This window comes from Sminthopsis crassicaudata, chromosome 4 (genome assembly GCF_048593235.1).
Source record: "Sminthopsis crassicaudata isolate SCR6 chromosome 4, ASM4859323v1, whole genome shotgun sequence".
In the NCBI taxonomy this organism is placed as follows: Eukaryota; Metazoa; Chordata; class Mammalia; order Dasyuromorphia; family Dasyuridae; genus Sminthopsis; species Sminthopsis crassicaudata.
In genome coordinates this window covers 76773063-76797740 of record NC_133620.1, presented here as the reverse complement: position 1 = coordinate 76797740, position 24678 = coordinate 76773063, and positions in this window count along the sequence as shown.

Here is a 24678-nt window from a genome sequence, read left to right as displayed (position 1 = left end):
TTAAAGCAATTAGAGTAGGTAATGAGGTAACCAAACTATCACTCTTTGCAGATGATATGATGGTATACTTAGAGAACCACAGAGATTCTGATTAAAAAAAAAATATATATATATATATATATATATATATATATATATATATATATATATATATATATATTAGAAATAATCCACAACAGCCTTTGTTTTTCCAAGGTATAGACTTTTTTCTGCATATGTTTCCTTTCTTTTTTTCTACTTTGCTTTTTTTGCCTTTTATAGTCTTTTCTGAGAACTTCAAAGGTGTTTCTTTGGGCTTGAGACCAATTCATATCAGTTTTTTGAGATTTATTCTATCAATTATTGCCTATTCTCACTTCTGAGTCATAACTCATCTGTGGGGAGGAATAACTTCAAGTAAGCTGTAGGAGCCTGAGAAGCAGTATTACTTTTGGTCACAAGGGAACAGAGGTCTTTAGGAACAGTACTACTTCTTGACTCAAGAAATCAGGAACCTTAGGAAATAGGATAATTTCCAGGACAAAATGAGTAGGAAAGAAACAAGGAGTTCCATAGCAAATATGATAATAAATACAAAGAACTTTGAATTACTCAGGTGTTCTTTCATCCCACTGGTCTCTAATTCCTCTAAATATATTAAAGGAGTTTCGCTTATGGAAAAAAAAAAGAAAAAAACAATAAGTTTGTAATTATAACACCTGAATTCACATCTCCACTCTTCCTTTCACTAACTGCATGGATTTAGACAAATTATTTCACCTATTTACCACTCAGCTTTTTTTTTTCTTCATAACAAATATGTTAAAATAAATTATCACTACATTTTCTTCTAGTGTTGTCTATCAATTCCCCCAAAAATGTCCTTTGCTTCAGCTACTCCTTACTATTCTTGACTGACCCCTTCAACAAATCCATGTTAATTTTAATCTCATTATGCCCCCAGAAATTCCACTCAATGTTTCAAACCTAATTTTAGTTGTTAGTGACTATTCTTGACAAGCAGACAAGGGTTTCTGAGAGAAAGTCTGGCAAAAACTATTTTTAATTAATTTTATAATTATAATTTTTTGACAGTATATATGCATGAGTATTTTTTATAACATTATCCTTTGTATTCATTTTTCCAAATTTTCCTCTCCCTCCCTCTACTCCCTCCCCTAGATGACAGGCAATCCCATACATTTTACATGTGTTACAGTATAACCTAGATACAATATATGTGTGTAAATCCAATTTTCTTGTTGGCAAAAACTTTTTAATGTTGCATGAACTAAGAAATATTTCTTATTAAGCTACCTATTTGTAAATACATGCATGTATGTGTATAAACACATTTGTGTACATATATATAAGTTTATATTTATATATTTATATATATATATTATTTATATATATTTTTATATATAAGTTTATAATTTTATATGCTACATGTATAAAATTTACATGTATATATATATATATATATATATATATATTATGTATATATATATATATTATGTATATATATTTCTATCAATGTATCTAAATCTTTATTAATCTATAGATGTCCTTAAAGGTAATGAATACCTTATATACTCATTTCACCCAAAGCAAAGCATTCTTAATATCCCTTAAAATAATAAATTGTTTTGCATGGCTAAAATTCTAAGGAAAACATCCCTGTTTTGTTAATTTTTCAGGATCTTATACTTGTAAACTTAATACTAACCTGTTACTGGAACCAAATAATTTTACATACAGATCTAAAACTAGCTGTTGTAATTTTGTTGTCACTGTTAAATTGGCTGCTTTTTATCTTAAAATCTTATATGGAAAGTGCTGACAGAGAGAAATAAAGCACAAGTGAATCCACAGTGACTCTCCCTGTGAAGAAGGCAATCATCTATCTAATTAAAAGAACATTAAGTGTCTAACATTATGTGTAAAGTGTACAAAAATAAAAATTAAGCAGCCCCTGTCTTCTATGAGCTTACAAAATTACAGGCACAAATGAAGATTTTTTTTGCACACATACAGAAGAATGTCTACAATGATAAGGTTTCATTATTGGTAAATTAAGACAGACTAGTCATACAGTTATGAATTTGGCACAAATGAAAAAGAATGAAAGAAAGAAGGAAGGAAGAAAGGAAGGAAGGAAGGAAAAAATAAAGAAATGAAAGAAGGAAGGAAGGAAGGTACAGAGGGAGGCAAGGAGGGAGAAAAGAATAAAAAGACATCGCCAATTAAAACCACAAAAATAACAATACCAGAGATATAAAAGGAAAACAAGCCTTACTCTCTTAACTTGAAATATGAATGAATTAAACAATTCAATTTAATTTTTTTATCATTTTTACATCAGAAGATCTACAAAATGCTTTACAAGTATTATCTCATTTGATCATTATAACTCTATGAAGTAGGAATTATTATTAATGTATACATTTTACAGCTGAGGTAAATGAGTTTATGAGTTCAAATGACTTAACATAATGTGAAATAGCTAATAAGGTAGTATTTAAACTCATGGCTTCCTGGATTTAAGACCATTGTTCTATCCATTACTCCATCCTATTGACTTGTTAGAATCATTTCTATAGAAGCTCTTTGTTATCAGGTTTACCACTTTTCTTCTTGTCTAGGAATTAGTACTATGTTTTGTATTGTTTTTCTTATTTATTTGGTCTGATGGTAGGGATAGAGGAGGAATCCATGCTATGTTAACTTGTGACATTTTCTCAGGGTTATCCATCATTCAGGCTTTTTAGTAGGTATTAGATTAGAGAGAACTAAGGTCCATAATGAGAGAAAGGAGATGTCAGGCAAGGAAGAAGAGTCTAAGTCTCATCAAGAACCCAAATGGGAAAAGGAAAGTCAGAAAATATTTCTCTTTGACTGCTGTGTATATGGTGGCCACTTATACTATTCCTTGCTAACTAGAAAACAATGCTTAGAGAGAGCCTTGGATTGAGTGGCACAAATAATGAATTGGATAGCAAAGCAGAAATAAATATTAATTAAATAATTTGCTATCATATAGATGTGAGCACAGTTCATTTTATATGGTGTTAATTCTTGCTTTAAATCGTAATTCCCTTAGAAATAATATACAAAATGTGGCAAAAAAAAAAAAAAAAACAACAACAACAACAACAACAAAACAAACAATCAAAAACCAAAACAAAACACATTCCCTTCTTTTGATTTATAAATTAAGACCCTAAAAATCAATAGGAAAGCAACTTCCAAATGAATGCATAAAGCAGACAGATTTAGACATAAAAATAATCAACAAATCTATATGCCGCTCTCTCACATGTGCTGATCACCTTCACCTAAACACATCAAGTAAACAAGCATTTATCAAATGCCTGTTAAGTGTCTGGCACTGTACTAATTAAGCATTGGAACACTGTTCATATAAAGAAATGCAAAAACAAAAAACAAAAACCAAAAAAAAAAAAAAAACAAACAAACAAAAAACCCTATGCTGTCAAGGTAACAATATACAAAATACAAAACACATCAAACATGATATAGACAGGAAAGACAGATACAGAGAAATAGATTTATTAATTAGATAAAATTGATTTAGATAGATAGACTCAATTAGAGATAATCACTGATGGAGAGAATTATAAAAAGCTCCTTGCAGAAGAAGGGACTTAAGTATATACTTAAGACAAGCCACAAGAAGGCAGAAATAGAGATGATGTGGAAGAGGATGTTAGGCAAAGGGCATAATGGGAGAGTAGGAGGTGAAAGACCTCCCACAGTTGGGTGATGAACAATAACCATTAAACCAATATAACTGGATTAAAGTGTATTTAGAGAAGAGTAAAATTTAAGACAAGTTAGGTTATGAATAGTTTTGAAAGCCAAACAAAGGGTAACATATTTGATCCTGGGGATTTTGGGGTACCATTGGAATTTATTAAATTCAGTCACACCTATTCATTATAAAAATGATTTTGACAAGTGAAAAGAGAATAGAGTAGGGAAAGACTTGAAGCAGTCAGATCAAGCAGAAGGCTATTTCAATAATCTAGGCATAAAATGACAAAGCTCTGGCCCACAGTAGAAGCAGTGTCATAGCAGAGTAAAGAATAATAGAGGAGATATTAAAAAGATGGATATAATAGGACTGTTAGGTGAAGTTTCTTTTTCAGTTGTTCAGAATGAAAATGTCTCACCTTATTAAATTCAGTTCTACAAATGTGCATTAAGCAGCTACTGTGTGCCAGAATTATATGCTGAGGTTGAAAAAAACAAAATAAATTATAGATACAAATTGTTGTCCTTAGTAGTTTAGAGGCAGGGAACAGAGTATTCAGATAAACCAAAAATACATATATAGAGGAAGTGAAGACAAAATAATTTCAGAAAAAAATAGATGGGAGGAAATGTATTGTTATAGGGCTCAAGAAAAACACATACAGGTTAATACAGTCACTGAGTCTGTCTCTCTGTCTCACTTTCTGTTTCTCTCTGTGTCTGTGTTCTCCCTCTCTCTGTCTCTCTCTCTCTCTGTCTCTCTCTGTTTCTCTCACTCTCTCAAGAGAAAGCTAAATTGTGAAGTTTCTAGCTCCTCTTTTCAGGGGTGCAGAGGAGGGAAACAAAACCAAAAATAATTGTACACATGTGAATTTTCTTCCTATTCCATTGAGATCAAGCTATCATACAAAAAGTAGGAGTTTATCTCTCTTCATTTTTGCTTATGAGACATGAATAGTTATTATGTTTAAATGCTCAACTACAATATGCAAAGTAAAGCCAGAAAAAAATACAAGTCAGAATAGTCAATGAGGTTACCTCTTAATATAATTAGCATTAATTTGTAATTGTGTACAATAAACTTGAACAGATTCAAAGCTTAAGAGAAAGGCAATGATGGCATAACATATAAGGTTTTTAAATGAAGTTTAGTTATCTCCCTCTTGCTCCCTAAGGCTTGGATTTATTTTCATTTTAGCCATTTAAAAAATATTTTGGCTACTTTGTAGTAAAATTTAAGGATCAAAATTCATATCCAACATATATTATTGTGGCATTTCTGAATGTTCTGTTTCATACCAGCATCTTCCAGTTTGGTTTTGTTTGCATTTTTTACTGAGCTGCATAGTACTCACAAAAGCTTTTCTTTGTAGATATATATGCCTAGATGAGTTGATTCTTATTCAGCCTAAATGTTTGTAATTCTGGATATCTTTGAGGAAAAAACAAAACAAAACAAACAAACAAACAAACAAAAACCCTATAGGTAGACAAACAGACATAGAGAGATAAATATATACAAATTTTTGTGTCAGACTTTTCCTGAGCTGCTAGGGGTTTTTGTGGTAAAGACAATGAAATGATTTGCCATTTCCTTCTCCAACTCATTTTACAAATGAGAAAATGTTGGCAAATAGAGTTAAGACATTATTCAGAGTCACACTGCAACTAAGTACCTGAGGCTATATTTGAATATAGGAAGATAAATCTTGATACCAAGTCCTTCATTCTATCCACTGTGCCATCTAGTTGCCCACATATACAATGGCAAACTTTTAGATATAATCTGAATAAATATTTTCTGTAACAGTTTTTAAAGTCTAGAAAATTAACAAAACAGTAAATCAAACTCTGATTTGTACATGTTTCAATTTCTCAGTTGTAAACACCACTCACATTTAAATTTAACAATTTTTTTTTTCTCTGAGAACATTTGAAATAGTTCAATTTGGCTCCAACACACTCCTGGCCCTATGCATTCTTTTCCCTGGAAATCACATTGTCTATTGTTATATATCTAAATTTGTACGTCAATAATGTTTCACAACAATGACATGTTGTTGTTTTTCTTTTATACCTCTAATACTGGCATAGTCAGCATTTAATAAATGCTTCTTAATGTGAATATGCTGCAAAATCACCCAAATTTCCAATTCTGGAATTATCATGAAAAGAGCATTTTGTTACTAATGGAAATGTTATATCAATCTATTTCCATATGATTTCATTTACAACTTTTGTACTGTTTATCTTTTAAGTCTATTGAATTTCACGTTATTTATAAGGGTATGCAACTACCAAAAAATGGTGAGTGGAATGATTTATGCTAATGTTTTAATTTATTTGTTTAATATATTTTGACCCATAGAATGGAATCCTCACCTTCTGTGGTACTCAGATAACAGTTGTATGAGCAGAAAATTTGGGAGGCACTTTTTCTAGCCTTTTTCTCAGTACAGTCCTTAATAGGCTGTTCAGATACCTGGGGCATTACTGAATCACACCTATACTTCTAGGAAAAAGATAACCCTATGGCCACCTGTGTTCAGAGTTCTGTCTACAGCTCCCAGTGTATTTGAACCTACTGCATCATCACTTTTCTGTTGCCACAGATCATAGAAGTAGAAAAACAGTAATAAAAAAAATGGCATTTATTCTGGAGAGCAATTTGGAACTATGCTCAAAGAGTTATCAAATTGTGCATACCCTTTGATCCATCAGTGTTACTACTGGGCTTATATCCCAAAGAGATCTTAAAGAAGGGAAAGGGACCTGTATGTGCAAGAATGTTTGTGGCAGCCCTCTTTGTAGTGGCCAGAAACTGGAAACTGAATGGATGCCCATCAATTGGAGAATAACTGAATAAATTGTTGTATATGAATATTATGGAATATTATTATTCTGTAAGAAATGACCAACAAGATGATTTCAGAAAGGCCTGGAGAGACACATGAACTGATGCTGAGTGAAATGAGCAGGACCAAGAGATCATTATATACTTCAACAACAATACTAAATGATGATTAATTCCAATGGACGAGGCCCTCTCCAACAATTAGAAGAACCAAATCAGTTCCAATAGAGCAGTAATGGACTGAACCCTCTACACCCAGCAAAAGGACTCTGGAAGTTGACTATGAACCACTACATAGAATTCCCAATCCCTATATTTTTGTATGCCTACATTTTTGATTTCCTTCACAGGCTAATTGCACATTATTTCAAAGTCCGATTCTTTTCGTACAGCAAAGTAACTATTTGGACATGTATACATATATTTTATTTAACTTATACTTTAACATATTTAACATGTATTGGTCAACCTGCCATCTGGGGGAAGGGGTAGGGGGAAAGAGAGGAAATGTTGACACAAAAGGTTTTTCAACTGTCAATGCTGGAAAATTACCTATGCATAATTTTTTTTTTTAAACAAATCTAATTAATTAATTAATTAATTTAAAATGGTATGAGTGATGTCTTTTGAATCATGCATAAATTGGATTTAACTAAGATATAATTGTATAAAGTTGACTTCACTTCTGTACCAGAATCCACACAATCCAGTGTCAGGACAGATTTAAGATAACTGGTGATGACTGGAGATGCAGTAGATAATCTTAGCATTGCCAATGTTTAATCAAGCTTTAAGAGACTGCCTCAGCTGACTTCCTGGTTGTTGGAACAAGTTGTTCTCATAAGCCAATTCTGCCAGAGCAAGTCGTCACATATTTGGGGATAGACAGGCATTCTTGGTTTAGTATAACTGCTGAAATGATTTACTAGAATGTGGCTGCTGTGCATCTACATTTCTTAGAGCCACAGAAAGAATTAAGGATCAGATGGACACCAAAGATGAAAAGCAGTCCTTAAAAGGACACAACAGCCCTCACAGCAAAGGTACTAGTCTTCCCTGAACACATGCTACACCCCAGATACCCAGAATCAATCCAGACTTAGCATCAGTACCTGTATTAAGGGAATACTTATAGACAACAAAAAATCCAACAGACATGAAAGTAAGCAACTCTTGTTCCAAGAGAGCTTGATAGGTATCATATCCAAGCAGACACCCCAGGTGAAACAAAGTTAGAAAATGGAGTTCAGTTTACTAAATTAGCAACAAGATACATATTTTTTTCTTGAGAGGTCACAGTAAAGAAAAAGCTATGAAATTGATGCAATTTTTGCAAACAAAACTAATCTAGTCAATAAACTTATATGCCTACGACAAGGATTTAATGACAGGCCTGTAATGATGTTATTGTCACTTATAGGAAAATGTGATGACCACCAGCATCAGTGCCTATGCCCCCAGAATGACAAGCCCTGATAAGGTCAAATAAAAAATGAAGACCTGAAGACCCTTTTCATAAATGTGTCAAAAGAGGACAAGCATATTTTTTGTGACTTTTGTTCTAAAAAAAAAAAAAAAAAAAAAAAGACATTATAAGACAGGGTAGAGAGTCAGAAAAAGCAACAGCAATAGAAAATTACTATGAAGACTTTTGCAACTTATCACCAACAATGTCTTCCATTTGCCTAAATGTAAAAAAACTTCATTGATGCATCCTTGAAGCAAATATTGCCATTTAATAAGCTATGTGATTATACGGAGAAGCAATAGATTGTGAGCAAGGTAAAGGCAATGTATGGCACAGAGTGTTGGATTGATTATAGATTTATCCTATCAAATATAAATATTTACATTAAGCAAAAGTGGTGTTTCCAAAGCAAAAACACTACCAGAACAGATATTACAGCACTTCTCTGAGAAGGAACAGTTTATTGCCAACTTGGAGGAAATGTTGAACCAATTCCCAATTGGCAATAGTGGAACAGGAAAGGAGTTAGTAGCTTTCAGAGATTTAACATAGAAGACTATATTTGCTTTTCTCCATCAGAACAAAATAAAGAATGATTTGACAAAATGATGGGGTAATTCAGAAGTTGCTAAATGAAAATTGAGAACTACATAGGGTTTACCAACAAGATAGTTCATCCATCTCTAAGCAAACTGCATTTTATTCTATCCAAAGTAAAGAAAAAGTGAAGCTTAGAGAGATGCAGGACTTTTGATTCAGGAGGAAGACAAATTAAATTTAGTTTTATGCTGGTAGTAACAATCCAAAGCAATTTTATTGTGTCCTCATGAGTATTTATGGAGTGCAAACCTATGATTCATCTCAGCTTCTTCTTGCTGATGGAGCCACATTGATTAGTAATGAGGATATGGTTTTAGAGAGATGGGTTAAACAATTCCATAGTTTTCTCAACACGTAATCATCAATCAATGTTAAAGCTATTAACCATTTACCTTGGTTGAATACAATCCCTCCCTAGCTGAAATTCCTACTGAATATTCTAGACATTTTGTTTGGCAAAGCATCTGGTGCTGATTTTATTCTAGTTGAGATTTACAAGGTAGGGAATTTGCTTATATAAAAGCTGACTGAAATTTTCTGGGTCATATCTTCAGAAGTTCAAGGACATACATGCCTGTTGTTCATTAATATAAAGGTAAAGGGAATAGACTGTATTACAGTGACGATTACAGAGGGTTCCTCTCTCTCTTAATCATTGCTGAAAAAATTCTTGCCAGAGTCTTTCTTGATGGACTAAGTTTTCACCTGGAAGATGGTTAATTACCTGGTAGCCAGGATGGCAAGGAATAGTTGGTATATTTCCTGCACAAAAATTCTAGATAAAATGCCAGGAGTAGAAAAGAGGTCTGTACACAAAGTTTGTAGATCTAATGAAGGACTTTTATACTGTCAGTAATGAGGGGTTATGGAAAATTATGTCAAAATTTGATTGTCCAGAGAAGTTCACCAGTATTATATAAAGGGCTGAAACTCTGAGCAGATGCACTTGGACAATGGAGCACTTAAGGCTAATTACTTATTAGACAATACTCTATTAGCATATGCTTGGAAAATGGCCTGCCTGTTTGGACAATTATACATATATTGTATTTAATTTATACTTTAGCATATTGAACACACCTCAACTTGATTCTAACATCACAATGTCATTTTGGTCTTCTTCAAAAGGGATATATTTGGTCAATTCCATGTGGAAAACGCAGTCTCTCTTAGAAAGGAGTTGATTATATTCCAAAGATATGTTTCTATCCAAACTGAACCAGGTGTCCATGAATTTAGGGAATACTTTTGTACATATATCTTAAATATCTTAGAGGAAGGTAGATAATACAATGAGTATAATAAAACTGGTCCTATTTTCAGGAAAAACTGAATTAAGACACTAACCAACTGTATGATCCTGAGCAAGTCACTTAGCTACTGTCTGCCTCAATAACCTCAAGTATAAACCTGGAAAATAATGTGTATTCATAAATGTTGTTGTAAGAATCAAATCAGATAACATTTGTAAAAATGACTAACATGTATCTGGTAATGAATAAATACAATATAAATATTCTCTCCTTTTCTTACAAATGAGCATATATACACATATACATGTTTTACATATATATATATATATGTATATATAAATGCACACACTGTATATGTGTGTGTGTTTTAAAAATTTCTAATGCTATCCAAGTGTTAATTGTTATTCTAAAAATATGAAGAAAACAGAGGATCAAGGATTCCATGATCATTATTATAATAGGAAATAAAAAAATAAATAAATGAGAGAACTTAATATAAAGAGCAAAGTTCAAATCCCAACTTCTCTATTTTTGGAGCCTTATAGAGTTATATAGCACCATAAGAACAAAGGTTTAGTGTAAAGGGCTAGAAGCACGTGAAACTAATTGCCAATTGGACGGTTCCCTATTAACTTGTTTAAGGTTGACCCTCCCCAGCTGTTCTGTGCTGACTTGATTGGTGGGATAAAGAGGGGGAAGTGACTTGTGTGGGAGGAGTAAGAGAAACTTGGGTGGTGGAACTCATGCTCACTTGCACTCGTGACCTGGCGTTGGAGGCCATGGTAAAGATCTAGAATAAAGACATTTAGTGATCCTGACTCCTGCTGATTTCTGGGAAGATAGAGTTCCAGCATTTGGCGTCCAATGTGTGGCTGGCACCCTACTTCCACCAAAGTCCGGTGACCAGGAGATTAGGTGAGTATTCTAATAGAAATAAGGAATTTTACCTTGTTAAGGACTAAATCAGCAATCTCTAGTAACTGAGATGGGGAAGATGTTAGGTAAATCCTGGCCTCAGTTGACCCTGCTCCAACCCCAGCCCCTGCCTCATCTAGCAATGCTATAGAGGATATAATTAAGATAATTGATGAGAAAAGTTTACTTGTTACCATCCCACAAATGAATAATCTCTTACACTCATTGAGTCGCATGTCCCCTTGGTTCTTAAATGAAGAAAAACTACGTATAGATAAATGGAAGCTAGTGGGACTTGAAATGAAAGAATTTTACTCAAAAAATGGGCTTTGTCAAATTTTCCCAGAGGTATTTTATCTATACAATTTGATTCTATTAGACTTAAGCTACTGAGAAGAGTTTAGAAGAAGGAAGAGTTCTAAAAAGGCACAGAGAAGGAAGCATGAGGAACAAAAGATAGAAGATAAGCAAACTCAGGACATTGCCAGAGGGCAAGGGGATTTGAATGAGGAATCTGAGTGTGTAGACTCTGATTGTCCAGAAAAAATTTCAACCCCACCTAGAGAGCAGATTATTGATCAGCCCACATCCACTCCACCTTCAGGGACTGAGGGAGGAGGAGTAGTGGGAGGTGTCAGTGACATCATCAGCGCCTCCCCTCCTCCCACACAGCGCCCCCCCCAACAACTGCCCACTCCTGTAACTAGATTAGAAAGAGGGCTTATTGAAGCAATTGAAAATGGAAAAGAAGTAGATAATGATTTCAAACTTCAAATTTTTCCCGTGATTCAACAGTATAATTCTGCAGGTCAAGAGAGTAGAAGATATGCTCCTTTTAATATGGATGTCCTTAAAAACCTGAAAAAATCTTGCACTGTCTTTGGGGCTACATCAAATTATGTTAAGATATTAATACACAATTTGGCTTATGAAACCTTAACCCCTAGTGACTGGAAAGTCATTGCAAAAGTGTGCTTAGAACTTGGACAAAATTTGTTGTGGTTTTCTGAATTTACTGAGCTCTGTAGGATTCAAGCCCAACAAAATAGTCAAAGTGCAGTTAATACTTCCATTACCTATGACCTACTAATAGGTGTAGGTTCTCATGCAGACGCTTTGGTACAGATTGATTACTCCATAACAGCATTTGAGCAAATTGCTGCTGCTGCTATCAAAGCATGGGCTTCTCTCCCCAGTAAAAACTACAAGGGTGAGACCTACACAAAAATTGTACAGGGACCAAATGAACCTTTTGCTGATTTTGTGACACGTTTGCAGACAGCTGTCATACAGACTAATGGTGAAAATGAAGTAACAGACACTTTGGTGAGGCAACTTGCTAGAGAAAATGCCAATGAGGTTTGTAGAAGGATTATACTAGGACTACGTAGGGATGCTCCTTTAGAGGAGATCATAAGAGGCTGTGTCACAATGGGCACAAATACCTTTTATAGCCAGGTTATGATGCAGACTTCCCAAGATCCCAACATGGGGAGACAGGATCCCTTTTGGCAAGGGGTTTCCAGAGAGACTCGTCAATGCTTTCAATGCGGTAAAGTAGGCCATCTGAAAGCACAATGTTGGCACAGAGACAGAGTGAGAAGACAGGCTGGGAGAACAAGACCCAAAACCCCATGTCCAAAATGCAACAGAGGACTGCATTGGGCCTCAGAGTGTAGACTGATTCAGGGAAACGGGATGAGGGTCCCAGCTCCAGGGCCCCAGGCAAAAAACACTTGGGGCATGATGGCAGCCGATGCCACACCCAGAGAGTGCCTCCAAGTCCAATACCCAGACATGACCAATCAGCCAGGAAGCCATCTGAGGGGAGAAAGGGATTACACAATCAGTCAGCCAGGAAGCAACATGATGGGAGAAAGGGACTACAATTAGGGAGGATAGAGTTGTATGCAGCTGGGACAATTGAGATACCCCTTGGAGAGGTGAAATCTGTCCCTCTCCAACCTATGGATCCCTTGCCTCCAGGCACAGTAGGCTTGACCATTTCACCTCCTGAGAGTACTTACAAGACAGTGTTCATTCATACACTGATGTGGGAAACTGGGGAATGTGTAGATAATATCCCAGTCACTAACACAGGGAGACAATGTGTGACTTATCAACCAGGGAAAGTAGTAGCATCGGGTTTATTGATACAGACTCCTAATAAGCAACCTGGTGACAGTCACCCATGTTCGGACTCCAAGCAGAAAAACCCAGGAATATACTGGACAGCAGCTGTGACAGTTGACCTACCTATGCTCACCATCTATATAAATGGCATAGCATTAGAAGGACTGGTGGACACAGGTGCAGATCGCACAGTCATTAGAGGTGCCAACTGGCCCAGTCACTGGCCAAAGAAAAAGGCAGACACCTACATGTCTGGGGTAGGAGGATCAATAACAGCTGAAGTTAGTGCTACCCCTTTAAGATGGGTATTTGAAGGTGAAAAAGGAGTTTTTACTCCTTTTATAGTTGAAAAAATCCCCATCAATCTATGGGGAAGAGACATTTTACAACAATTAGGATTAAAAATGAGTACTTCAGTTTTTTAGGCTGGCTGCTGTTGAAGGCCTGCCAACACTTTCACCTGTTCCTATCCAGTGGAAAACTGATACACCAGTGTGGATAGAACAGTGGCACTTAGGTAACAATAAAATCCAGGCCTTAATAGATATAGTACAGGAACAACTTGACCAAGGACACTTACAACCTTCTCTAAGTCCTTGGAATTCCCCAGTATTTGTTGTAAAAAAGAAATCTGGAAAATGGAGAATGTTGACTGATTTAAGAAAGGTAAATGAACAGATGGAAACTATGGGAACTCTTCAACCTGGACTTCCATCTCCTACTCAGTTGCCTAGAGAATGGCCTCTGTGGGTTATAGACATTAAGGATTGTTTCTAGTCTATCCCTCTAGATAAGGAGGATATGAAAAGATTTGCCTTTTCAGTGCCCAGCGTTAACTTAGCTGAGCCTTATAAAAGATATGAATGGACAGTTTTGCCACAGGGAATGAAAAACAGGCCTACTTTGTGTCAAATGTATGTTGCTGCTTCTCTTAGTCCAGTACGAAAAGCATTTCCAAAAGTAATGTTATTACATTACATGGATGATATATTGGGATGTGCACCTGAGGAACAAATGTTAGAAGCATGTCTACAAAAAACCATAGAAACACTAAGGAATTATAAATTACACATAGCTTCGGAAAAGATTCAAAGACATGCTCCTTTTCAATATTTAGGATATGAAGTATATCCTAAGGTGCTTACAGTACAAAAACTCTCCTTAAGAACAGAGAAGCTAAACACCTTAAATGACTTCCAGAAATTGATAGGAGATATCCAATGGATGCGTCCCGTGCTAGGTTTGACTACCTGTCAATTGCAACCATTATATGACATTTTAAGGGAGACAGTGCTTTAAATTCACTACGTCAGCTTACAAAAGAAGCACAAAAGGCTTTGAGACAAGTTGAACTGGCTTTATCCAATGTGGTTGAAAGAGTCACTCAAAAACCCTTGGAAATATCAGTTTTTGCTACACAAGAGGCACCCACAGCAGTCCTTCATCAAGGAGACAATGTGATAGAGTGGGTGAACCTCCCAGCACAACCAGAACAAAGCCTTATTCCTTACCCAGTGCTTGTGGCTAGAATTTTATTAAAGGCCATTAAACGAGCAGTACAATTATCTGGGACAAGACCTGACAAGATATACACCTTTTTTTATACTAATGCACAAGTTAATGTGTGCTGTGAAACCATCCCAGAGTGGCAAATTTTATTAACCATGGCTCCAAATTTTGCACACGGGTCTCCATTAAAGATAACCAGACTGCTACATAATTGGCAATGGATTCTTGAAGAAAAGGTTTCTAAAGTTCCTCTTAAAGGACCAACTATCTTTACAGATGCATCCAAACATAATGTTTGCGCTGTGTATTCTCGTGACTTAACTATAAAGAGAGTAATCAGAACTCCTTTTCAGTCCACTCAGCAGAATGAATTGTATGCAATCATTCTAGCTCTTGCTTATTATCCGGGAGACATAAATATAATATCTGATTCGGCCTATTCAGTAGGTGTGGTACAAAGAATTGCCACAACCCAAAAAAAATGTGTAGCCTCCAATATATATCAGCTCTTTAAAGAGCTTCAAGAGCAAGTGAGAAAGCATCCAGGTAAGATTTATATTTTGCATGTCCACTCCCATAGTGGACTTCCAGGTCCTATTTTTGATGGTAATTCAAAGGCAGATAGCCTTCTAACCATGCTGGCCAGTACTCCTTTATTTCAAGAAGCACAAGAGTCTCATTCTAAATATCATCAGGCTGCCCGAGCTTTACATTTACAATTTGGAATAACAAGAGAAGAAGCTAGGAGCATAGTAAAAGCCTGTACAGCTTGCCTTCCTTTCCATGCTCCTATACTCCCTCCAGGGAAGAACCCGTGGTTTGAGACCTAATGAAATTTGGCAAATACATGTGACCCATTATAAATCTTTTGGTCGTCTATCTTTTATCCATGTTGTGGTAGACACCTTTTCAGGATTGCCATTTTCAATGCCAGCAGCAAAAGAGACAGCCCGAGTGGTAACTGAATTCCTTATACAAGCATTTGCAATTATTGGTGTGCCACAAGCAATAAAAACAGACAATGGACCTGCATATACTTCTAAACATTTTACACACTTTTGTGCACAGTATAAGATTTTACATACCACGGGCATATCCTTTAATCCTCAAGGGCAGGCAATAGTAGAGAGAAGAAACAGAGATATTAAGACATTCCTCCAAAAACAAAAGAAAGGGGGAGCCACGGGTAACCCTAGAGAACTTCTAAATTTAGTTCTCTATACCATTAATTTTTTAATTTTTGACAAAGATGCACTGGATCCAGCAGACAGGTTTTATAACCCACCAGAAGGGCAGTGTCCAGTGCGAGCAGCTCCACTGTCTTTAGATAATCGCCAAGTGATGTGGAGAGACCCAGAAAGTGGAGAATGGAAGGGACCAGATAGTTAAACTGCTTGGGGGAGAGGGTTTGCTTGTATCTCTACAGATGGAGAAGGAATCAGATGGGTGCCAATGAGCTGTATTCGCCTTGTCCATCGGAGAGAGACAGAGCAGACCCTTGAAACAATGGAGAAGACCCAAGAAACATCGGGTGGTTCCGTTGCTGACTGTGCCCACCACTGAAAGAACCTGGCAGTTATGGCGTTTGACCCATGGAAATCAAAAACTGTTGGACTTGAAAATCCTCAGGAATCATTGGATTCTCTGAGACATCATAAGACTATTGTAGGACTGAAATCATCAGGAATCATTGGATTCTCTGAGGCATCATAAGACTATTGTAGGACTTGAAAATCCTCAGGAATCATTGGATCCTCTGAGGCATCATAAGACTGTTGCTGGACTTCAAAACCTTGTGGGGATCATTGGATTCCCTAACATATAAAAAGACTGATGTGGGATTTCAAAAACTTGTGGGGATCATTGGATTCCCTAACAGTGAAGCAATGGACAATAGATTGGTTTTGGACTATCTCTTGGTTGCTGAAGAAGGGGTATGTGTGTCTGGTATTTACATACCCTCCTTCTGGGACTTCTGGAAATGTCTTACAATACCATGTTGATTTATATTGTTTGTTATATCATTACTTGCATGTACAATTCCTGTTTGTTATACCACATCGTGTCTGCACTGACTGTGGGGAGAGTCACCACTAATAGCCTCTGCGTTATTGCTATGTGCTTGTGTAATAACTCCCCTGTTGATGGGTTTGTGCATACTTGTCTCTCATAAGGCCCTTCAATCCAGAAACCCGCTAGCAAATCCCCACTTCTCTTTGGTGCTTTTCATCTCCCTTCCTGAGATGTCAGGGAGGGCATGATTATCTCCTTTTTAGTGCTTTCATCTCCCCTCCTGAGAAGTCAGGGGGGGCATGATCTCCTCCTTTTTGGGGTTCTCATCTCCCTGAAAAGTCAGGGATGGCGCGACCCCTCCTGTGGTCTAAAACAAAAGAAAGCAGGAGATATAAAGGGCTAGAACTGAGCAATGCACTTGGATAATGAAGCACGTGAGACTAATTGCCAATTGGACGGTTCCCTATTAACTTGTTTGAAGGTTGACCCTCCCCAGCTGTTCTGTGCTGACTTGATTGGTGGGACAAAGAGGGGGAAGTGACTTGTGTGGGAGGAGTAAGAGAAACTTGGGTGGTGGAACTCATGCTCACTTGCACTAGTGACCTGGCATTGGAGGCCATGATAAAGATCTAGAATAAAGACATTTAGTGATCCTGACTCCTGCTGATTTCTGGGAATATAAGAGTTCCAGCAGTTTAGCTGGAAGAAACTTTGAAGACAATCCAGCTCAACTAGGTGGCACAATTGATGTAAAAAAAAAAAAAAAAAAATCATATTTAGGAAAACAGGAAAATCTGAATCCAAATCTTGTCTCCTAGAATAGCTAGTTATGTGAGCCTACTTATCTCTAAGTGTCAGTTTCCTCAAGTATAAAATAAGGTTTTTGTGATCTCTTAATCAGATTTTGAAAATCTCTATCCCTATAAGCCCAATTTTGTAAATGAAGAAATTGAAGCCATAAAAATGACATGGAATTTCACACAATTCACATAAATGTAAAAACCAGGACTTAAAACTTATCCTTGGACTATACATCCCATAGTTTTTCAACTATACAACATAATATCTCTGGGCCTCAGTTTCTCCTTCAATTAACTTAAGAGATTGTAATAAATGAAGTTTAAAGATAGTTTTGGTTTAAAAACAATGATTCTCTAATTATATAGGGCCCTATAAACAACTAATCTACTTAATTTAGGCAAAAATAAAAGCAAAACAGAAATCAACCATTTGCCCAACTTTTACAACATGTAAATATGCAAATGTGTGTAAATTACGGCTCTTTGAGGTATTGCAACAGAAAAATCCATGAAACCAGTTATGAGATGCTTTTCTTACAATATGAAGTAGTTAATGTTTGAGCAGATTTTAATCATAATGCTCCTCTTCTCACAACACTAGATTGAACCTATTTAGTGACTTCTGATGCAGACTCATTAATTCTCTTGTCTTCACCATGATCTTATCATCTGAAATATTGGGAAAATAACTCATTACTCACTTGAAAATGAAGTCTATGGAAAATATAACTAAGAAAAAAGACAGGAGTACAAAATGAAGCATATAGAGACCTTGCTTAACTAACAGCAACCACAAGTAGATCATGCATTAGATTAAGAGTTTGAGTCTGAAAGCAATGATCTGAGTTCAAATCTGCATGGTAAATCATTTAACATTCATCTGCCTCAGTTTGCCAAATTGTAAAATGAAGAAAATAATAGCACTTACTTTTTAGGACTATTGTGAGGATCAAACGAGCTATTTGTAAATCACAGTTCGGTGCCTGAAATATAATGATATTTTCATTCTATACAAGAGATAATTTTCAGAATATGGAGCATACTGAATATAATAATAATAATGGTTTTCTGAAGGAATAATCCAAACAATAAGAAAGGACTAAACATTTAAAAATTACCCAGAAAGTACATATTTCTATTCACAAATATCATCTTGTTCTGGATATAATATAATAATTCCAAGAAAGGAATAGTTTTGATTACCATAAAATAGAAGGAACAACTGATCAAGAAACAATCAGAAATTATCTATGTTCAACATCACTTGGATCTATTTCTTTTTACTTAAAATACTGAATGTTCTATCAGAAAGAAATACTAATTGGACCCCATCAAGTCAGACTATTCTTTTTTTTTTTTTTTTTTTTTTTTATTTTATTTTATAATTATAACATTTTTTGACAGTACATATGCATGGGTAATTTTTTACAACATTATCCCTTGCACTTACTTCTATTCAGATTTTTTCCCTTCCTCCCCCAACCCCCTCCCCCAGATGGCAAGCAGTCTTATATATGTTAAATATATTACAGTATAATTTAGATACAATATATGTGTGTAGAACCAAATTTTTTGTTGCACAGGAAGAATTGGATTCAGAAGGTAAAAATAACAGTTTACATTCATTTCCCAGTGTTCCTTTTCTGGATGTAGCTGGTTCTGTCCATCATTAATCCATTGGAATTGGATTAGCTCTTCTCTATGTTGAAGAAATCCACTTCCATCAGCATACATCCTCGTACAGTATCATTGTTGAAGTGTATAATGATCTTCTGGTTCTGCTCGTTTCACTCAGCATCAGTTGATGTAAGTCTCTCCAAGCCTCTCTGTATTTCTCCTGTTGGTCATTTCTTATAGAACAATAATATTCCATAACATTCATATACCATAGTTTACCCAACCATTCTCCAATTGATGGACATCCATTCATCTTCCAGCTTCTAGCCACTATGAAAAGGGCTGCCACAAACATTTTGGCACATACAGGACCCTTTCCCTTCTCTAGTAGTTCCTTGGGGTATAAGCCCAGTAGTAGTATGGCTGGGTCAAAGGGTATGCACATTTTGATAACTTTTTGGGCATAATTCCAGATTGCTCTCCAGAATGGTTGGATTCTTTCACAACTCCACCAACAATGCATCAGTGTCCCAGTTTTCCCACAGCCCCTCCAACATTCATCGTTATTTGTTCCTGTCATCTTAGCCAATCTGACAGGTGTGTAATGATACCTCAGAGTTGTCTTAATTTGCATTTCTCTGATCAATAGTGATTTGGAACACTCTTTCATATGAGTGGAAATAGTTTTAATTTCATCATCTGAAAATTGTCTGTTCATATCCTTTGACCATTTATCAATTGGAGAATGGCTTGATTTCTTATAAATTAAAGTCAATTCTCTGTATATTTGGGAGATGAGGTCTTTATCAGAACCTTTAACTGTAAAAATGTTTTCCCAATTTGTTACTTCCCTTGCATTAGTTTTGTTTGTGCAGAAACTTTTTAATTTGGTGTAATCAAAATGTTCTATTTTGTGATCAATAATGGTCTCTAGTTCTCCCTTGGACACAAACTCCTTCCTCCTCCACAAGTCTGAGAGGTAAACCATCCCATGTTCCTCCAATTTATTTATGATTTCGTTCTTTATGCCTACATCTTGGACCCATTTTGATCTAATCTTAGTATGTGGTGTTAAATGTGGGTCCATGCCTAGTTTCTGCCATACTAATTTCCAGTTTTCCCAGCAGTTTTTGTCAAATAATGAATTCTTATCCCAAAATTTGGGATCTTTGGGTTTGTCAAAGATTAGATTGCTATTTTTATTCACTATCTTGCCCTGTAAACCTAACCTATGCCACTGATCAACTAGTCTATTTCTTAGCCAATACCAAATGGTTTTGGTGATTGTTGCTTTATAATATAGCTTTAAATCAGGTACACTTAGACCACCTCCAGACTATTCAATGTATTTTAACTGTTCATACATGTCTTTTGTATCAGGAGGCTTAAGTGCTACTTTAAAATTTTGAGGCCTTTCCCATTAGTGAAAGAAAATTAAATAATGAGAAGATTTTTTTTTTTTTTTTTTATATTTCACAATCCCTAAATCTTATATGTTAGCATAATACTAAGATTGAATTTCAAGTTCTATTACATAAATAAATCTAGGTTAAAATATTAAACAAATGAAGCTATGAAGGAGATAAAGTTTTAAATGCTCTATCCATTTGGAATATTACATAGATTCCTCTAGGATTTGTGTCTACCTATGTTCTACACAGTGTTTAAGTCTGAAAGATTTCATTGGTTATATGTAAAAGAGCAGAAATTTAAAAGGGTGATATTTTAGATGAATACTGAGTGTTATAAGTACTCAGCAATCTTTATATGATTTCTTTAAAATAAAATTATAAAACTGAAGTATACATAAAAAGTCATGGGAATGCAGTTTGAATTTTACCATTGTACTTTTTAAGGAGAAAACATTTTATATCTCACTGAAAAAAAGTCATTCCAATAAGTGTTTAAATATGTTTTTAAAATTATGTTTTGGTATAGCTGAGATGTTGTAATGCTAAGTTTTATTTTTTCTAGAAGGCAGATATTTAAGGAACCTACTATTCTCTTGCTCCTGATGATTAAGGGACCATTAAATATAAATTAGGAATATAACTTCAGTAGGTAAAAAGAAGAATTACAAAAAAAAAAAAAAAAAAAAAAAAAAAAAAAAAAAAACAACTAAAACTAGCGTCAAAAGAAGAGACAATGATTCATTTTTTTTTATTTTATTTATAGATTTTTTGACAGTATATATGCATGAGTATTTTTTATAACATTATCCCTTGTATTCATTTTTTCCAAATTATCCCTTCCCTCCCTCTACTTCCTCGCCTTGATGACAGGCAATCCCATACATTTTACATGTGTTACAATATAACCTAGATACAATATATGTGTGTAAATACCATTTTCTTGTTGCACATTAAGTATTAGATTCCAAAGGGAAAAGTAACCTGGGTAGATAGACAGTAGTTCTAACAGTTTACATTCACTTCCCAGTGTTCCTTCTCTGGGTGTAGTTGTTTCTGTCCATCATTGATCAACTGGAAGTGAGTTGGATCTTCTTTATGTTGAAGATATCCACTTCCATCAGAATACATCTTCATACAACATTGAAGTGTACAGCGATCTTCTGGTTCTATTCATTTCACTCAACATCAGTTGATGCAAGTCTCTCCAAGCCTCTCTGTATTCCTCCTTCTGGTCATTTCTTACAGAGCAATAGTATTCCATAACCTTCATATACCATAATTTACCCAACCATTCTCCAATTGATGAACATTCATTCATCTTCCAGTTTCTAGCCACAAACAAAAAGGGCTACCACAAATATTTTGGCACATAAAGGTCCCTTTCCCCTCCTCAGGATTTCTTTGGAATATAAGCCCAATAGCAGCAATGCTGGATCAAAGGGTATGCACAGTTTGATAACTTTTTGGGTATAGTTCAAAATTTCTCTCCAGAATGGTTGGATTCTTTGACAACTCCACCAACAAATTATTAGTGTTCCAGTTTTCCCACATCCCCTCCAAAATTCATCATTATTTTTTTCTGTCATCTTAGCCAATCTGACAGGTGTGTAGTGGTATCTCAGAGTTGTCTTAATTTGCATTTCTCTGATCAGTAGTGATTTGCAACACTCTTTCATATGAGTGAATATAGTTTCAATTTCATCATCTGAGAATTGTCTGTTCATATCCTTTGCCCATTTATAAATTGGAGAATGGTTTGATTTCTTATAAATTAGGGTCAGTTCTCTATATATTTTGGAAATGAGACCATTATCAGAACCTTTAACTGTAAAAATGTTTTCCCAATTTGTTACTTCCCTTTTAATGTTGTTTGTTGTTAATTAGTATTGTTTGAACAGAAACTTCTTAGTTTGATGTAATCAAAATCTTCTATTTTGTGATCAATAAAGGTCTATAATTCTCTGGTCATAAATTCCTTCCTCCTCCACAGGTCTGAGAGGTAGACTATTCTCTGTTCCTCTAATCTATTTATGATATCATTCTTTATGCCTAAATCATGAACCCATTTTGATCTTATCTTGGTATATGGTGTTAAGTGTGGGTCCATATCTAATTTCTGCCATATTAATTTCCAGTTTTCCCAACAGTTTTTTTCGAATAATGAATTTTTATCCCTAATGTTGGTATCTTTGGGTTTTTCAAAGATTAGATTGCATTATATGTACCCTTTCTTGTCCTTTGTACCTAATATGTTCCAACGATCGACTGGTCTATTTGTTAGCCAATACCAAATGGTTTTGCTGACTGTTGCTATATAATATAGCTTTAGATCAGGTATACCTAGATAACCTTCGTCTGACTTTTTTTTAAATTAGTTCCCTTGCAATTGGTGATATATAAAAATGCTGAGGATTTATATGGATTTATTTTGTATCCTGCAACTTTGCTAAAGTTCTGACTTATTTCTAATAGCTTTTTAGAAGAGTTTTTTGGGTTCTCTAAGTATACCATCATGTCATCTGCAAAGAGTGATAGTTTGATTTCCTCATTTCCTCCTCTTATTTCTTTAATCTCCTTCTTGAATATATTGCCTAATGTTGGTATCTTTGTGTTTGTTGAAGACTACATTGCAATAGATGTACTCTTTTTCATCCTTTGTATCTAATCTGTTCCACTGATCTACTGGTCTATTTCTTAGCCAATACCAAATGGTTTTGGTGACTGCTGCTATATAATATAGCTTTAGATCAGTACACTTAGACCACCTTCCTCTGAGTTTATTTATTTTTATTTATTTATTTATTTAATTATTTTTAGTTTCCTTTCAATTCTTGACCTTTTATTCTTCCATATGAATTTTGTTGTTATTTTTTCTTGGGAGATTGATTGGTATAGCACTAAATAAATAGATTAGTTTGGGGAGTATTGTCATCTTTATTATATTCCCTCGGCCTATCCAACAGCACTGAATATCTTTCCAATTATTTAAATCTGACTATATTTTGGTGGCAAGTGTTTCGTAATTTTTTCTCATATAATTCCTGACTATTCTTTGGTAGATGGATTCCCAAATACTTTATACTCTCAACATTTGTTTGGAATGGAATTTCTCTTTGTATCTCTTGCTGTTGCATGTTGTTGGTGATATATAAAAATGCTGAGGATTTATGTGTATGTATTTTGTTTCCTGCCACTTTTGCTAAAATTCTTAATTATTTCTAATAGCTTTTTAGCAGAGTCTTTTGGGTTCTCTAAGTATACCATCATGTCATTTGCAAAGAGTGATAGTTTGATTTCCTCATTTCCTCCTCTTATTCCTTTAATCTCCTTCTTGAATCTATTGCCAAGGCTAGCATTTCTAATACAATATTGAATAGTAATGGTGACAATGGGCAACCTTGTTTCACTCCTGATCTTTCTGGGAAAGGTTCCAGTTTATCTCCATTAAATATTATGCTTACTAACAGTCTTAAATATATGCTCCTGATTATTTTAAGGAATAGTGCATTTATTCCTATACTCTCAAGCATTTTTAGTAAGAATGGATATTGGATTTTATCAAATGCTTTTTCTGCATCTATTGAGATGATCATATTTTTTTTTATGAATTTGACTATTGATATGGTCAATTATACTAATAGTTTTCCTAATATTAAACCAACCCTGCATTCCCAGTATAAATCCTACTAGATCATAGTGTAGTATCCTGGGGAAGATTTTCTGAAGTGTTTTTGCTAATATCTTTTTTAAGATTTTACCATCAATATTCATTAAGGAAATTGTTCTATAGATTTTTTTTTTTTTCTCAGATTTCAGTCTACCTGGTTTAGGTATCAGTGCCATGTCTGTGTCATAAAAGGAGTTTGGTAGGACTCTTCATCCCCTATTTTTTCAAATAGTTTATATAGATAGCATTGGGGCTAATTGTTCTTTAAATGTTTGTTAGAATTCACAAGTAAATCCATCTGGTCCTGGGGTTTTTTTCCTGGGGAGTTGATTAATAGCTTGTTCTATTTGTTTTTTCTGAAATGGGACTATTTAAGCAATTTATCTCCTCCTCTGTTAATCTAGGAAGCCTATATTTTTTGGAGGAAGTCATCCATTTCACTTAAGTTATCAAATTTATTGGCATAAAGTTGGGCAAAGTAAGTCCTTATTATTTCTCTAATTTCCTCTTCATTGGTGGAAAGATCCCCCTTTTCATTTGTAAGACTAACAATTTAATTTTCCTCTTTCCTTTTTCTGATCAGATTTACCAAAGGTTTATGTATTTTATTGGCTTTTTAATAAAACCAGTTCTTGGTTTTATTTATTAATTCAATAGTTTTTTTTTTTTTTTTCTTTCAAT